Source organism: Equus asinus, chromosome 2 (assembly GCF_041296235.1).
Source record: "Equus asinus isolate D_3611 breed Donkey chromosome 2, EquAss-T2T_v2, whole genome shotgun sequence".
Classification (NCBI taxonomy): Eukaryota; Metazoa; Chordata; class Mammalia; order Perissodactyla; family Equidae; genus Equus; species Equus asinus.
In genome coordinates this window covers 160,782,588-160,799,841 of record NC_091791.1, presented here as the reverse complement: position 1 = coordinate 160,799,841, position 17,254 = coordinate 160,782,588, and the positions used below count along the sequence as shown (strand labels likewise).

The window sequence follows — 17,254 nt, the reverse complement described above, 5'->3', positions numbered from 1 at the left end:
TTTATTTGAATCATTTAAAGCATACTAGTTCCACTCCTTAACTTGTGTTAGTTCCTAATTATTTTTGAGGCATAAAAAGCTTATGGACTCTCTTTTCAGAAAAATGAATACAAGGGGACAGACACAATACTTTTAGGCACACACACTCTCATGAAGTGTATAGATACTTCCAAAGGAGAACCTTAAAACCTTCACATCAAAACTCTCTGGAAAAGGAATTGTGGGAGGAATACTTTTATGAAGTGAATCATCATTCTATAATCAATCCACTGACACTTGCATATTTACTACATGGGTTGCAACTCCAATGTCTAGGAGCGTCAGGCAGGAAACCTGAATGAGTGACTCAGGGAGGACCTGCGGCAGGAGAACAGGAGATGGGAGGGATGTGGAGACCTGGTGGACTCACGCCCCTTGAAAAGGCAGCTACAACTCAGCCCCAACCATTTGTTGGCATGTATGCTCAGCATTACCAGAATTTAGATTTTTACAGAAAGACAAAAATCTGGATTTTATTACATCTCTTGATTTTTGGCAGACTATGCAAGCAAACAAAACATTACTTGACATTCTTTGACATTTTATAAAAAAATTGTAAATGTACAGAAAATAAGAAAGAATTATACAATGAATACTCAAAAATTCACCACCTAGTTTCTACAGGAAACATTGGGATAATTTGCTTTATCACATACTTTTCCATCTATCCATCCCTCTACCCATCCATCAGTCTATCTTAATTTGTATGCCTTTCAATGTGAATTGCAAACATCAGTACATTTCCTCTGAAACACTCCTGGCTGCCCATTTTGGTCTCTAGTTTGATCTATTTTTAACTATTTATCTGTACGCGCGTGTGTGTGTATGTGTTCATGCATATACCCACGTGCATGTTTTAAATGAAGCTTCTGTGTCTCAGCTTATACATCCTGGGGTATGAAATGGTTTACTAGTAAGGCCACTGCACCACTGTGGGTAGGACTGATGCTTGATGGTGTTACATAGGAATTGTCATGGAATGGGGGTGAAGTGGGTGAGGGTGAGGAATGATTTGGGAATTCAGAATCCATTCTTTGCCCAGATCCAAATCTGGGAGTTATTCTTTCTGCCTAAAGTTGCAGAATAAAAACAACCCTCCCTTGGCCACAAAGAGAATGCAAAATGCTGAATGGGAGGAAGACAATGTGGAAGAACTCAACAAACACTGACCAGATAACATGTGCAGAGCACAGAGACAGAGACGGATGCCAATCTGAAGGACCATACAATCAGACAAGCTGTAACTATGGTAACTAGTGGCAAATATTTTGCTGATCATATTGGAGGGAAGCCAAGTCTTCATTAAATAGCAAAACAAATACACACAATAAAAGTAAAATGTGACTAATCACACACTAATGGTATTTTCATGCATTGTGCTAAGCACAGTGCTAAGTGCTTTGCCACATTTTAATTATTTAAAAAATAGAAAAATCAAATTATGAGGTAGGCACAGATAAGGAAACTGAGGTTTAGAGAGATCTTGTATCACAAAAATCACACTGTCAGGAGATGGCAGGACTAAGACGTGAACCCTGGTCTGTATTGTTCCAAACATGTTCTCCTAACCACACAATTACAACGTGAATCTTCTAAAACGTTCAGTGTTGCAAACAAGAATCTCCGGAACTAGGATCTGCTGCAACATTTGTGGGACCCAGTGCAAAATGAAAATGCAAGGTCCCTTATTTAAAAATTATCAAGAATTTCAAGACAGAGACAGCAGAGCATTAAAGAACTGTGGGGTCCGTCCATACTCAGGGCTGTATGTGACGGCACAGGTCACATGCCCATGAAGCTGGACTTGGATATGCTGTTACAACATGGAGCTGAGACCCACAGAAGGTCATTTACAGAACAGGGACCAGAAAAAGAAGAGGAATCCAGCATAGAGCAGAAGAGAGAAAATGTCTTAACCCACCCCCGTCCTGGAACTAGAAATTTATACAGGAAACATACTTTATCGTATTTGTAGTTTGTTGCATATAGATTATGTAGTAAAATGTATGTGGAACTCAATTTCTTAGCTTATTGTTTCATAAAGTTCTCAAGTTAAACAACTACCACAGTGTTGTTGCAGCGAGTTCTCTGGACTACGTCTTTCCTGACCACTGCTGTCAAGATTCTAGTGTCCCAGTGAGTGAACTAGGTAAACATCCCTGCCCCATTCCCACACCTCCCCACACCTCCCCACAGATGCAACTTTTGCAGCCACATTGTGTGATTTCAGTCCCAAGAGATGCCATTTACGCCACATGTATGTTATGCATAAGCCCCTGCAAATATTTGTTCACTGTGAAATGAAAACTTAAATGATATATTTTTGCTTATCAATGTTGAAGTTAAAAAAAGATAGTGAATGTTGTTGAGGATGAAGTGAAATTGACACTTTTATATAGTGTAGGAGTATAAATAGTTGCATCCTTTCTGGGGGGAAATTTGGCAGTTTGATGGTAACGATTAAACTAGACACTTGCACACACACACGCACATATATATACACAAATACGTTATATATACATATATTGTATATTTATGTATATACACATATGTACATATATATATATACATAAACAAAATATTTGAAGGGTTTATATGAAGATCGACAATGTCCTACGTGGTCTGGCCCTGCCCACCTCTCCAGTCTCGAGTCCCACCCTCTTCTTCCAGCTCTGAGTCTATTCACATTGGCTTCTCTCAGTTGTTCAACACACCTTGTGTTCCCTCCTGCCAGGGAGCTTTGCCCATGTTCTTCTTTCTGCTTCTTTTGACTAATTAATTCCTGCTCATCCTTTAGATCTCAGTTTAAGAGTTATCTCCTCAGGAGGCCTTTTAAGACCACCACTCCTATCCCCATCCCCGCTAAGTCTAGCCAGATTCCCTTATATTCTGCTTATAGGAACTGCATTCCTCTCCATGTGGTACTCAGCCTAGTAAGTAATGATACTCTCCTTTGTAGTAAGTAATGATACTCTCATTTGCGTGATTACATGATTCATCTGTCTCCCTTTGGGCACTATACGCTCAAGGAGAGCAGGTCTATGTTCACCTCTCCATCCCCAGTGCCTAGAAAAGAGCCTGGTAGTCAGAAAGGGCTCAAGAGACACTTGCTGATTAAATAAATAAATCAATACTTGCTGAATTAAATAGATCATTGGTGAGAATATAATCCCATTTTTATTTTCTCCTCTGTGCTTTCTTGTACTTTTAAAATTACAATGATCATGTGATACTTTTATAATAAAAAGAAAATCATAAAAAGAGCTTTTCCTTGCCTTTGAGGCTGCAGCTGTTCTCTGCAGAGCCTGCTGCCTTTGGCGCTGATTCCTCTGACGGCTGAAGTTCTAGGCTAACTTAGGCCATGGAACTTGATTTTGCTGCATTGTCTGAAATTCTGTCCCAGCCGGAAATATTCTTCCCTGCCCAAATCCTTTGGGTTATTCGCCACAAAGCAGTTGACTTGGACGCCTGCTGTGCCCTCAGGTGCACAGCCTGGTGGCTCTCATGACTCAGCAGATGACCCTTTGACAAAGCAGCAGACTAAACCGACCTGGCAGCTAATCAGGAGACAGTGGGATTTTATGGAGAGCCGAGTCTTGCTGTAGTGTCTGAGGACATATCTCTTGGCATGAAACCCTTACACATCACTCCACTCCACTCCCCTTTCTTCAAAAGAGTTATAGTCATTATGGCTTTTCCCGTTGAGTCAAACCTATGCTTTTTCAGAGAATTAAGACGAGTGATTTAATGGTTTCAGCTTGAGACTCAAGTTCTTCCTTTCTTCCTACAAACTGACAGCACCAATGCAATTAGGGTTGTAGCTAAGCGAGAGTAATTCCTCCATATGGCGCTTCAGGTGGCATTTAAGATATTTTTAATACTTCTGTAGGCAAGTTAAAAAAAATCTTGTCAGTCTGCAAACATTTTACCAGCCTCCACAATGTTCACCTACGCATTGCCACATTACAAAGATAATCTGTCATTTCAGATCCTTTTTGGATTGAGAGGGGGAATAAACAAATGTGGAGGGTACATCAGAAGAGACTGAGCCCCTCCGTCTGGAGAGGCATCGATCTGGTGGTTTGAATCAGGATTTTCAATTCTGACTTTTCCTTGGCCCAATTTATCTTTCCTCAGGCTGTCAACCCACAGGAAGCGACAAAGTTGCAGCACAAATCTGTTTTCCTGTGTCTTGGGTCTCTGGATATGCTGCAGAGATTGGCATTTTGATGTCATTAAGAATTTTCAGGAAATTTGGGGGTGATGAGTAGCTGGTGATGGATAGAATAGCATCTATATGAGGACGAATGTGGCAGCAGGCACGTTGCTTTCATCTGGCGTTGAGATGAAAAGCTGATTACACAGCTGAGGGCAAATGAGGTGGAAACATCTTGGAGATTAGGTTTGCTCCCGGTGTCCTACATTTCAGAGGGAGGTAATCACCAGTTTCACGTTTACTGTTTCCCGTGGACGGCCTTTCTCTCCCATAGACTGTTTGTCTTGGGGCTGAAATAAATATAAAATCTATCCCAGAGGAGGTTCCTTGTATAAACTTAGTTCAGTCAAGACGAAGAAGGACATTAGCGGTAGTGGTCCTGTGACAGGCACTCTGGGGATAACTTTGTCATCCTCCATCTGTGACAGATGAGGACACTGAGATCCAGATTGGTTAAGGTGATTTGGGCTGGGGACATAACATCTGTAGTCTGATGAAATGTTGGGCTTTTTCTAGAATTATTTGTTATGCTGTCATAACCTGTCAGAGCACAGTCCTTCCTTGTGGGAGAGCAAAGTCCATTCCCCTCCCCTGGGAGTGCCCACTCTTCCTATTCCTGTTCCCTTCTCACCTTCCAGAATTCACTTTGAGTGTCTAGTTACCGTTTTCCCACCAGCTGGTCTCTCCTTGACATCCACACGTGGGATCTACAGAGCCCCATTCCCAGACATCAGCTCTTGGGTCAACGAAACGCCTTGCCCCTGACTGGTCACGTAATGGGAAGATGGGACTCTGAGGCCACAGATGATGTCAGCTGCCACATCCCATCTTTTTTCCTGCCTAGATCGGAATCCTTCCAAATGCAGCCACCAAAATGTTTATGTTTTTTTCTCTGCATCTGGTTCTCTGCTTCATTTTTGAACACCTCTTCTGATTTTCTAGGTCACACACTGAAGTCATGCACCTCAGGGAAGGGCAGAGATTCTTTTAAGTTAATTAAATTAAATTTAATTAAACAAAGCAGACCATTTATTATATGCAAGGCATTGTGGGCTTTTCACAGCCAAAATAAAGTAAACCACAGCCAATCCCTGCCTGCAAGTGGTGTTGAATCCAGAGGGGGAAACCATATGTCTGCCACCCTTTCAAAGGGACAAGGAGATAAGAGAAGTACACACAACATGCAACAGAAGCACGGAGCTGGAAATGAACTCTTGAGAGGAAGTGAGCGAAGGCTTCAGGGAGGAAGTGGCATGTGAGCTGGAGCTTAATGGTGGAAGGATCTGTTTGTTCCATTCTTTGAAAGGAAGCACTTGGCGGTTGAACTATGACACCGGGGCTTTCATTGACTGTAGAAAGTCACAATGAGTAGGACTTGGAAGCTCCAGGTATATGATAGGATCCATCTGAGATTGGAACCTGGCTTAAGTTTCTCTCTCTCCCCTTCTTCTAGATAAGGGATGGTTTAATATTTTGAGAGAAGTTGAGAGTCAGTGATGTGTGGGTAAAATGTTTCCTGCTGTTGGAAGTAACGGCAGAAGTGTAAGTGAATATGCAGACATTCCCCTCCCCCTCCCTCTCCTCCCTTTTTGTCCCCAGTCTAAGGTCAGGAACAAACCTCTTTGGGCAGTAAGCTTCTGGAGTTATTAAATGCATTTTACAGAGGCTAAACTGTCCTTCTCAAAACTTTAGCGCATAGGAATCACCTGGGGTATTTTATGAAAATGCAGATTCCAATTCAATAGATCTGGAGTGGACCTGAGATTCTGCATTTCCAGCAAGCTTTCAGATGAGGTCAATCCTGCTCATCTTCTGACCACACACTGGAGTGAACGTCACTATCCCATTTTACTAAGAGTGAACCAAGAGGTAAATGAGAGGTCGGGAATGGATGGAAAATTACATGAAATCCTTCTACCTCCCACTAGGGGCTTAAAAAGAGGACATGTAAACACCACATGAAGCCCCAACTAGGCAGGAACTATTTTTTGTATTTTCCTGGTTCCATTTAGAAAGTAGGGTAGTCTGATAAACAAATTGCCAAAATTCAGTTTTTTAAAATTCACAGGCATTGCATGTATATTTCCTGTATTTCAGAGAGGGATGCATTTCTGCTGGGATCATCAGAGAGAGCTTCTTTTCTCTCATTTTTTTTTTTTTTTTTGAGGAAGATTAGCCCTGAGCTAACTGCTGCCAATCCTCCTCTTTTCACTGAGGAAGACTGGTCCTGAGCTAACATCCGTGCCCATCTTCCTCTAGTTTATATGTGGGATGCCTACCACAGCATGGCGTGCCAAGCGGTGCCATGTCTGCACCCAGGATCCGAACCAGCCGCTGAAGTGGAACGTGCGTACTTAACCGCTGCGTCACAGGCCGGCCTGCTTCTTTTCTTAAGAAGGCAGCATGATGTACTGTAAAAATTTGGGCCTCTGGGTCAGAAAGATTTGGGATTAAGACTTTTTTCTCAACTGTGCCACCTCAAGTGAGTTATTGTTCTCTCTAGTTTCAGTTTCTTTGTCTGTGAAATGGGTATAATACCTATCCTGTTGGGTGGTTGTGAATCTAGCAATTATGTTTCTAAAGTGATCTCTTCAAGTCTGACCCAGATTGTGTGTCTTCAACTAAACTGTGCTTCTCTGAGGTCAGGAAATGAGTTTTACTAGAATGAATATCCCCAGTATCTAAGATATATTAGACACTTAGTAACTGTTTATTAAACAAGGAGCTTATACAACCCTAAATGTCTATACCATTAACCTGGTAATTAGTATATACTTTTGTATTGATCTATAACCTTTAACTTATTTATATTTTGTCTTTAGAAATAGACTCTTTAGGAAAATATTTTTCTTCTTCGCATTTGACTTTAAACCACCTGCTATACACTTCTCCTTCCCAAATTTAGAGTAAGTACATATTTCTGGATTTGATTAAAGGTCAGGATAGGATTTAAGAAACTCTTCTGAAAGCTGTTGAAACAATGCTGGAATAAAACTTTGGGTTATCATCCTCTTTTTCCTTTCTAGGACTACACTCTTATGGCTTTTATATTAATTTGTTGGTTTACATTAAGAGATTCCTACATCGATTAAAATCTAGTTAGACTCAAGCCCTGGAAAAATTACTCCCGTCCCATCAAATCACAGCTCCCTTCTATGAGCAAGGCCGACTTGCAATTGCTCCTAACACATTTCAGAGGTGATGCTTCACTCTTGGAAGTGCATCTCAAGCTGCAGTTTCAAGAAGTCACTAGTGTGGGAATTGGGTCCCTTTGGGATAGTTCTTCAGGTTAAAAAAAAAAGCTTCAAAGAAATAGAGTTGTGTTAATGCTTCTGGTTCTTCTAACTGATAACGATGGGCTTTAGACAGAAGTATTGACTTAGTATTAACTCCACTCCTACCTAATTACGTGACCCTCGGACAACTACTTGACCTCTCTGAGCCTCAGTTTTCTTACCTGTAAGGTGGAATTTACACAAGGTAGATGTATAGATTGAAGAAGATATCCATATATATAAAGTGCCTATCAGTTTTGGCTAATATCATGAGTAAGAATAAACCAGAGTTCCCATAAGCTATTATTTCTAGAAAAAAAATCTCAGGGAAAAAATCACTTTAAAACATCTTCCCAATTTTTTTTCATTTATTTATTACTTGAAAGCAGAATCTGCTCAGGATAGAATTCTCTTCTTAGGTACCAGATGCATGACAAATTTTGCATTTATCAGGGAGCAGATTAAAGGCAATGACCTTTCCTGCCTACCTACTTGGAATAGATTCAAACGCCACCTGAATCATAGCCCAAATCACAGTATCATTAAGGCTTCACATCTCTTACGACAGGTTTGAAGGTAGTTCATTAATCTCAGCAATGATTAGACACTCATTTGGGGGCAAAATAGTTTTACCTTGGTATCATGGTGTACACGGATTCACCAGCACAGAATCAGTGGCAACACTGTCTTGAACGCTACAGTTTTCCAGCAATCAGGTAGCCTCCAATGCGAGGCCGGGGCCTTTTGACGTCGGAACTCAGTCTTCCTTTCCCGGATCGCCGAAGGTCCTAGCTCATTTTTTCACCCAAACTTATTTAGCTCTTAACTCCAAGCAGTCAAATTAATTTACCTGCCGGGGGTTCTGATTAAAGAGCTATCTGGAGGCGGATTTGGGGGTATGGGGAGACTAATATAAGGGTTTGGATTTACACGTGGATTCTACTTCTTAAGCCTTCCTCCTCTGCTCCTTTTAGCAGTTATGATCGAGAATGGCTAGGATGGGTGTGCAGAGGCAAGGTGCGCTGACCAGACCACCGGAGCGGTACAGCCATACTGAGTCTCCAGGGAGTGGGAACCTCGGGAATCGTGGTCGTCTGGGACCTGCTCCCTTCCCCCCACCGCTTTGACTCAGTCCACATCCTGCGCTGCGAGAGGTGCCCGGCAGGAGGGAAGCTGAGGACAAGGAATCGGGGAATGGTTGCTGCCCAGGCGGTCCCCCTTGACCTAGCCTAGCGACCACCGCCTCCAGCCCAGCTGCCTGGATTTGCGTTGCCCAATAACCTCGCAGCACCCTGCGGGCCCAAGCGGCTCCGCTGCTGATTGGGCGCCGACGTCCCCCGCCCCACCTTGCCATCCGCCCACCCCTGGCGCCGCTGCACGTTTCCATTGGTCATCAGCCACGCCGATCAATTCACAGCTTACCTCCCCCAAACAGCCCGTCGGGCCGGCGCGTGCTAGGGAGGCGGGGTCTCGGGGCTGGGGGCGGGGCCTTGGCGGAGGCTGGCGCTGCGGCCGCTTTGGGCTCTGTCTCTGGACTCGAGCGCAGCATCCTCGCCGCAGCCGCTACGGCTGCTGCACCTGGTCAGGTAAAGAGAGCCTCGTCTGTCTTGCTGGCAGTCTGCCCCGCCTCTTCTCCTTCCCGACCAAAGGCTACCTGCTCCGCCTGCCGGGTCTTCAGGGCTCTCGGAAAAAGGCATCAAATCTTTTGCCCGGTTACCTTACCTTCTTCCGTTTCTGCGTCGGTTCCTCAAGCTCCAAAGTGCGTTGGTGGGACCCCCCGGCTCACCTTAAGGCTCCTCACTACAGAACTGTAGTTAAGTCTCAGGTCCGAGTCCCTTTGACCCGCCGCTGCAGTCTCATTCCCAGCTTGGCACAGGAAGGACGGAAGGGCGGGCGAGGGAGGGAGGGATGGATACAGCGCTTTATTTTGAAGCTGGATGTGTTTAGTTCAGAGGGGGAGCACCTCAGTGGGGTTGGTTTGGGAACAGAAGCTGCTTCGTGATTGACTGGCAATGACTAGAAGGCTATCTGGTGCTGCTTTCTGCTTATATTCATAGGTGACATTCACCCACACTGTTTCCTTCTTTAATCATCATCATCACCACGACCACCACCATCAACATTTCCTTCCTCCACCAGAGCTCTTCAAGTTCTGCAAAGACAGACTCAGTTCAGACATGTAAGTGCTGATGCCCCCAAATAACAATCAGTGCCCTTGCACCCTGAAGCCAGAGCCAAGTCCTTACTTGACTCAAGGACAAGTAGCTGGAGCAGGTTGTGAATGGGGGAAGTTTCCGTATCCCCATTTGCAGTTGAGATTACCACAGAGAATGCTTTGTTTTAGTCATCCCCACTGCTGCTTGCTGACTCCTGGAGAGTTTGACTTTGAAACTCACATGCTTCTGATGGGCTAAAGGCAGAGTCCAAGACCAGTGGTATAGACTGTGCAATTTGGGTGCTTCAGTCATGGAGAGGTGAATGTCCAGACCCAAGCCTTTAAGAGGACCAAGTCAAGTAGCTTGAGATCTGACTTTCTTCCACTATGGCTCCAGTTGTACCAAAGCATGATCGGTGTTTACATATAGGGTGTGTGTCATCATGGACAATGCCACCTTGGGCGATCTAAGTTCCTGGCAGAGAGAGTTATGTTGTGTGGTCTACAGCAAGTAGCATCTTACGGGCACACCATTGGGATTCAACAGCCATTGCTCAGCTGTTCTTAGGGCTTATTACAAGATTACTTGGATCTCAGACTTATTAACCCTTTTTCAGGAGGGAAAACTGAGAGTTACATACCAGATTACCTGTTATTATAGAAGATATTGCTTTAAAAGTGTTATAAAAGTTCTACTTCTTCTTGGACAGAGAGAGCTAACCCTTAGTATCCTTTTTCCCAACTGTGTTTATAGCCCAGTAGTAGGACCAATGAGTAAAATGCGGTTAGATATACTGTAGGAACTAAGGAGTAGTGGCCTCACTGGAGAAAAACAAGGGATAAAAGTTGGGAGATGGTGCATCATAATGATTAAACTCATAAACCTGTCACATGGGCTCAAATCCTGGACCAGTCACTTACTAGCTTAATGATTTTGGCAAGTCATTGACCTTTTTGAACTTTAGTTTCTTGTTTGTAAAGTGGGCATAGTATTACCTGCCTCATAGGGGAAGTCTTAAGGACTAAATGAGATACTATAAAATGCTTAGTAGTTCCTGGCACAGAGTAAGTGGGGAGTGAATGGTAACTGTTACTAATAATACTTGCCCACAAGGAAAATAAAGGCAAGTATTCTGTCCCTAAAATGTGTATTTTTTTCCCCATTATCTTTCTCCATCCTTTTTTGGTCTTACAGCTGATGCTAATGGGGGATGGCAGTCTTCAGGTTCCTCACAGCACTCTGTCTTAGAGGGGTGGCACTGGTTGAAGCCACCTGTGTTTGGACAGACATTTTTCTCACCAGCCTGTGCAAATGCTTAGCAAGCTCTATTAAGTGCATGAAAGATGCAGCTTTAGAGATGATTGCGGGGCCTCTGGGCCTGTCCCAGGCTGCTCCTTTCTCCTTGGCTGTCCAGTGTACTGACTTGGTAATTGTGCGTTTTACAGAATGACTAGTGAATGCATTGGCTTCTGCCCAGGGGAAGCAAAAAAACTGCTTTTCTTCAAATTTCCCTGGGAATTGAAGAAAGTCTGACTTTCGAGCCTGAAAAAACTTGTGTTTTACCATATTTTTCTTGTCTAAGAAGAATATATTTCTCTTTGCCCTTGTAGAAAACAGCAAGCAATTACTGAATAGCTATGTGGTTCAATTTTCTCATTTAGAAAGAGAGGTTAACTGTCTTATCTGCTCTTTGGGGCCACTTTGAATTTTAGAGTATATTGTCGACTATTTTAGTTAGGATCCTTCCTGTTGTATGGGACAGGAATTCAGCAGAAAAAAATCATAAGCTAAAATGGGCATTTTGGCTAACATAACCGAGCCATGACCAGACTCTCATGTCTTGGGAAGGAAGCTGGTCTACCCGCAGGCAGGTCCTGAGATTCAGATGCTTTTCTGGTTGCTAGCCTGATTTCTGTCTCTTTGTCTCTGTCTGTCTCTTTAGGTCTGTCTTTTATTTCTGCTCTTCTTTCTCTGTCTTGGCCTTACTCTTTGCTATCACAGACTTTTTCCTTTCAGTGGCTTCTTAAGCTCTAGTTTCATGTCCGTCTAGCTCTGTGACCCAAGGAGAGCTTTCTTCTCCTCTAGCTCCAAAGTGAATCCTAGGAAAGAACTGTGATTGATCAGTCTTCGGTCACAGGCTTAACCCTGCCTAGAATGAATACCTTGGCTAAGGGAATGGGGTCCTATGAGTCTCATGATTGTCTGGGAGTGGTCCTTATATCCTTGCCTTCCTCCCTCTCCGGACAGAAAATTGGTGGATCTGTCCCCAAAGGAAGAGGAATGGGAGGAATGAGAGTAAACATCCTTCATAGAGGGTTCAGAAGCCCTTCTCTCCTACCTCACATATAGTGACTCAAAGTCTAATTTTATATGAAAGCTTTGGACTCATGCATGTCATCCCAGGCAGTGGTATGTTTTAGATGATCTTGCCTTTAATGGTTTTCTTATTAAAACTTTACTTGCGTAATTGTGAATATTTATCAGAGATATTTAATAATAGACAGTGATTGCACTGTTGGTAGATAGTGTTTGGGGGTTACTCAGAATTTCTTGTTGGGATTTTGTTTTAACAGGAGCTATTATTTTTAGAGGCACATAGTCTCCATGTTAAAAATCAGCTTTATTCTCAGCAGGTCTCAGCCTGTGTGTTGACAGAATTACAACCATTAATCTGATTTGCTTGATCTTGTAGAGATGCTAAACCATGGGAATTGTATCCTTGTGGAGCAAATAGGAGCTTGCACCAACAGGCTGGCCTTGCAAGGGAATTGAAACAGCCCTGTGTTTAGCATCTGTGCAGAAGTGCTGACAAAGCAGTCATCTTGTGCCCTGTAATATAAAAGTTACTAAAGTGGGAAAAGGGAAAGAAGGCTACAAACCTCCTTTCCTTGTCAACATGTTAAAAAATGCCAGGCTCTGGGAAATGGACTATCTCCTCCCACTTAGGTTTCTCAAGTTCTCTGGCTAGATGTAAACATCTCCCTGAGTAATCTGTGTTTCTGTAGGCTTTGAATATATAATGCCATAGTCTGTGTATGGGGCTGAGGCAGGAGGAAGAGTTGGTATTCCCTTTGGGTCACCTTACTTCACTACTTTCCTGAAATGCTGTCTGTAATTCACCTCTGCAGGAAGCAGGCCACTGGCTAGGTTTTTTGTTCTTGCTTTTATTTTGTTTTTTTTTGTGTGTGTGTGTGAGGCAGATTTACCCTGAGTGAACATCTGTTGCCAGTCCTCCTCTTTTTTTTGGCTTGAGGAAGATTAACCCTGAGCCAACATCCGTGCCAGTTGTCCTCTACTTTTGTATGTGGGATGCTCCCTGATGAGTGGAGTAGTCTGCACCCGGGATCTGAACCTGCAAACCCTGGGCTGCCAAAGTGGAGCATGCAGAACTTTAACCACTTGGCCACAGGGCCGACCCCTTGTTTTTGCTTTTTTAAACCAATTCGTCTATTTCCTTAATCAAGACTAACCTGTATTGTGTTCCATCATATGGGGGCGATACCTGTTTCTCTTTTCTAAAGTGTCGTGGTTCATTGGTAAAGACCAACATCTTTCAAAACACTTTTTTGCCTTGGTCTTCTGAGTCACGTGCTTTTGGGGGAACTATTTTGGAGGTAGACAGGACTTTTTTAGAAAAAGAGAAAAATAGAGGTTTATTAGCATGTACATCACACTTATACATGGGAGCACCCAGACATGGGTAGCTCCAAGGGGTGGTTAGATCATGGGCTTACATGCCATCTTAGGTTAAAGGAAAAGGAGTTTTGGGCTTCTGGGGAGGGAAGTTATGGGAAGGCGACCAGGAAAAGTATGGTAGACAAGGGTTGTTTAGTAAGGTTTGTTATGCAGGTTTAAGTCTGTGCCTTTTCCATTGATAAGAGTTCTTAAGTGTTCTTACTCTTCTTGGCGTAGGAGAAGGAGCCACCTTTTACAAATTGAAATTTCCTTCATAAATGTAAGTTGCCTTAAGAAGGAAAACATGTGCACTGTTTTTAGAGCTTTTTCTGCATCTTGGTTCTTATGGCCTTTAGCTCAAAATAATCCATATGCCAAAGAGGCATCTTTTGCTGTAGCATTTTCCAGTACCCCTCATTCTGCCCTTTGAAATGTCTTTTTTTTTTTTTTTTTTGAGGAAGTTTCATATATCAAAAGCTGAGCTGGTAGTTTAGAGAGATTTGGGTTGGGGTTTGCAAGATGAGAGATCTGCAAAGAGGGGAGAGACAAAAACATACATTGGAACAAGGATGAGAAGACAGAAAAGGACAAATTTAAATGCCTTGCCCCATCTCCTTGAATCAGTCTCCTAGTCCTGGGCATAAGTCATTCCAGTTAAACAGGTACATCTCATTTAAGGAAGCAGTGGTGTCGGTGAGAGTAAGGTAGGCCTCTATAGGGTGTAAGCAATTAGGCATTTAGTAAGGGGCATTTGTATGGGAACAAAAGACAAATGTTAATGGTTAGAATGAACTGTTGTTGATGCAAATAACCAATAATCAATCTATGGGTCAAAATTGAGGTGAATTTAATATTTGAGCCAATTCTGAGGACTATATCCCAGGAGAGGGACCTCCACCAGGGAAGGAAGCCCTCTGGAGAAGTGAGGTGTACGGCATGGTTATATACTGTCCGGGAACAAGGAACAGCCATCACATATGACAGGAATACTTTTTTGTCTTTTTACTCTAGTCGCAAGATGTACACAGCAGGTCAATCTGACCGTGGGTTCTGGGAAGGAATGCTTATCTTTAAAGAAATGCTGATGTTGGGGGGAGACATCCATCTCTATCTTTAAAGGCATCAGTCTTTGCTTTGCTAAATGTTTAAAGCTGATGTACACTGCATGCTTAGCAGGCCACATCAGGCCATTCTGGAAAAACAAGCTCAGGCCGAATCGGTTTTAAACCAAGATGGCTTCCTCATATACCTCAATATGTTAACTTTCCGTATTGCTTTTCATTTATTCTATCTCTATAAACCCAGTTTTGAGTCCAGAGGGCAGTTGGTGGAGATTATTTCTAGATATTGGATTCAAAGCATACTTACATGATGGAGTGAGGACAGGCAGTGGCAATTTGATGAATTTCCTGGTTTACAGCTTTAATGTCTCTGGTGATGGCCTTTGGTGTTCCAGTGAACTTTCTGACTGGCCTACACAGCCACAGGAATGAAGGTTGGGTAGGCAGGACTTTTTAATATTCATGTTGGTCATCAGGATTAATGGGCATTAATGGACAAGTAGCAAATGCAGCCCGAAGGCTGACTGGGGAGGGTAGGTAAGGCTGTAAAAGTAGGGCAGGAAACACCATTATGGGCCACTGTCACGTACTGGTATTAACATCGCAGTAAGGGTGCTCTAGTGTACATTTTTGTGAAAGAAGCACAGAGAATATGGGATGACCTGCAGGCCAGTATTTAGAAATCTGCCCAACAGAGCAGTGTGTGCTGCTCTTCTTCAGCTACAGTTGTCCTGTTTTTGCCCACATGAGTATGTGTCCTCACTCATCCAGGCCGAGGTGCTTTGTCCAATGATTTCGCCTGTGAAACATGGAAGGAAAAATACGGATGTTTCAGGGCGAGGGAGAACCTGTCTACTTAAGAGAAGAAGCTCCCCACAGTGATCCACTCACTGTGGTAATTTTGAGAAATGGTAACGTTTTCCAGACCATGACGTTTGCACAGATGAAGTTCCAGTGAAATTCTCTGAAAGAATGGCATCATCGGGGGCTGAGAGAAAACCCTTGTGAGCAGCACATAGATGATCGCAGTACTACCGTCTCGTGCTCCCCAAGAGCTCTTTCCAATGTCTCTGTTTCTCCAAGTTTCTCTCAGTTCCTTAAGTGTTTCAGAGCAGCTTTTCTGCTCTTCGATGTTGGAAAGATTGCTGAGCTGGCATGGAGAAAGTACTTTGGAAGGACAATTGCTGTCATAGTGTTTAATGAGCTTTCTCTGTGAGAATTACAACTGGGCAAATATTGCTGGGTTAAATGTGTTTGGTCACTAAAATCTTTATTTGTCACTGTTTCCAAAGGGTGTATTACTGCTTTGATCTGTACACTGATTGAATTTCTATGGTTTTAGCCCTATGAGTACTAATAAAGCCTGTTTCTCATCCTTGCACTAGGGAGTCCATATAACTTGGTGATGTTCTATTCTAAGAAGAATGTCCTCAAAATCAGTTCGAGGGGCAGGCAGTGAGCATGAGTTGTATGTTTCCTCTGTGTCCATCCTGTGCTTCATACAGGAGATTTAAGCTCCTTCCCTTAGTTACCTAGTCTACTAGTAGGTACCTCTGTGCCATAGGTAAGTGGTATTCTACCTCTCGTATAGATGAACAAATCAGGGCTCGGAGAGGTTAAAGAACTTACTTAAGAGTATGGCTCTGAAAGGAATCTGGGTAGTATTTACTCTACCTGCTGGCCTTGTATTTTGCCTTCTGTCTGTGCCCTAGTAAGCTACAGGGAACATTCCTGGCTTTAAAATTTTTTAAACTTTCAAAGCAGGATAAGTCATAAATATAGTGCAGTATTCTGGGTATGGACCTAGTGAAAAGCAAGAGTTGCTTCTTTTAGACATTAAAATGATTATCCTTTCTCTTCTTAGATAAAGACAGCTACTTTAGAAAATTTTCTAAGCCTAGTTCATATTTGGAAAGCTTTGCAAATAATTTTTTTAAAGCCCACAGATCTGCAGAAAATGGAATTCATCTACAGAATTGGCATCTGTCCTGTCCCCATTTGCCGATGTCCGTATCTCCTTTTATCTGTTTTTGCGGTTATAGCCTCTACCTTTTACCTACAGGAGACCAACTGGATTTTGAATCCTCTCTTTCCTACCCACCCACTCTAAATAAATATAAGTAGAACATATCACACGTAATAGGGTATACTGTCCTTGTGTTCAGGTCACTTTCTGATTTGTCTTAAACTGCTCCTGTTTTCTTTTAAGCTCTGAAAATATAGGTTAATTCTAACTTTCATGATGATTTGAACAACTGAAACTCCATGATACCCTAGGGTCGTAAGGGAAACGGAAGCAGATTGAAAAAAAAACTTACCGTTTTCTCAAGCAGCAATATCTTGTTTCTTCCTCTGTAATTCTCGTACCCAAATTATTCTTTAGGTAGGTGATGAGATATTTTTCTAGTTGTACAGTGGAGAAAACTGAGATGAGGAGATAAAAAGCGACTTGCTCAAGGTCGCTCATGGTCAGTGGCACAGCCAAGAATAGATCCAGGTCACCCGAGTCCTTGGGCTTTGTTTATTACATCACTCAACTTCTCTTCAAAAAGTAACAGCCCTGCCAACGACAAAAATGAAAGGACAGTCACCTCTCAGACTCAGCTTTTAGGGCTTGCTCTTTTTTTTTTTTTTTCCATTTTTGGTTAAAACATATCAATAGCTGCCAAATTGCAACATGGTGAGCTAGCTTTAGGATCTTAACTAAGACAGAATTTGTAAGGAAAAACAAAATTCTGTATCTATAGTCAATAATACTGTGTTGTACACTTAAGAATTTGTTAAGATGGATGGGACTGGCCTGTTGGTATAGTGATTAAGTTCACATGCTCT

General features: G+C 42.7%; 1 long non-coding RNA gene across 1 annotated transcript; it reads right to left on the bottom strand.

The window, feature by feature from the left end:
- Positions 1–213: 213 nt before the first annotated feature.
- On the bottom strand, positions 214–16,963 carry LOC139044364 (uncharacterized). Its single transcript, XR_011501299.1, has 5 exons — positions 16,741–16,963; positions 14,730–15,221; positions 9,253–13,889; positions 8,164–9,108; positions 214–5,774 (listed from the first exon to the last, which is right to left on the bottom strand). It is a non-coding gene; the product is annotated as an uncharacterized lncRNA (long non-coding RNA).
- Positions 16,964–17,254: the final 291 nt, after the last annotated feature.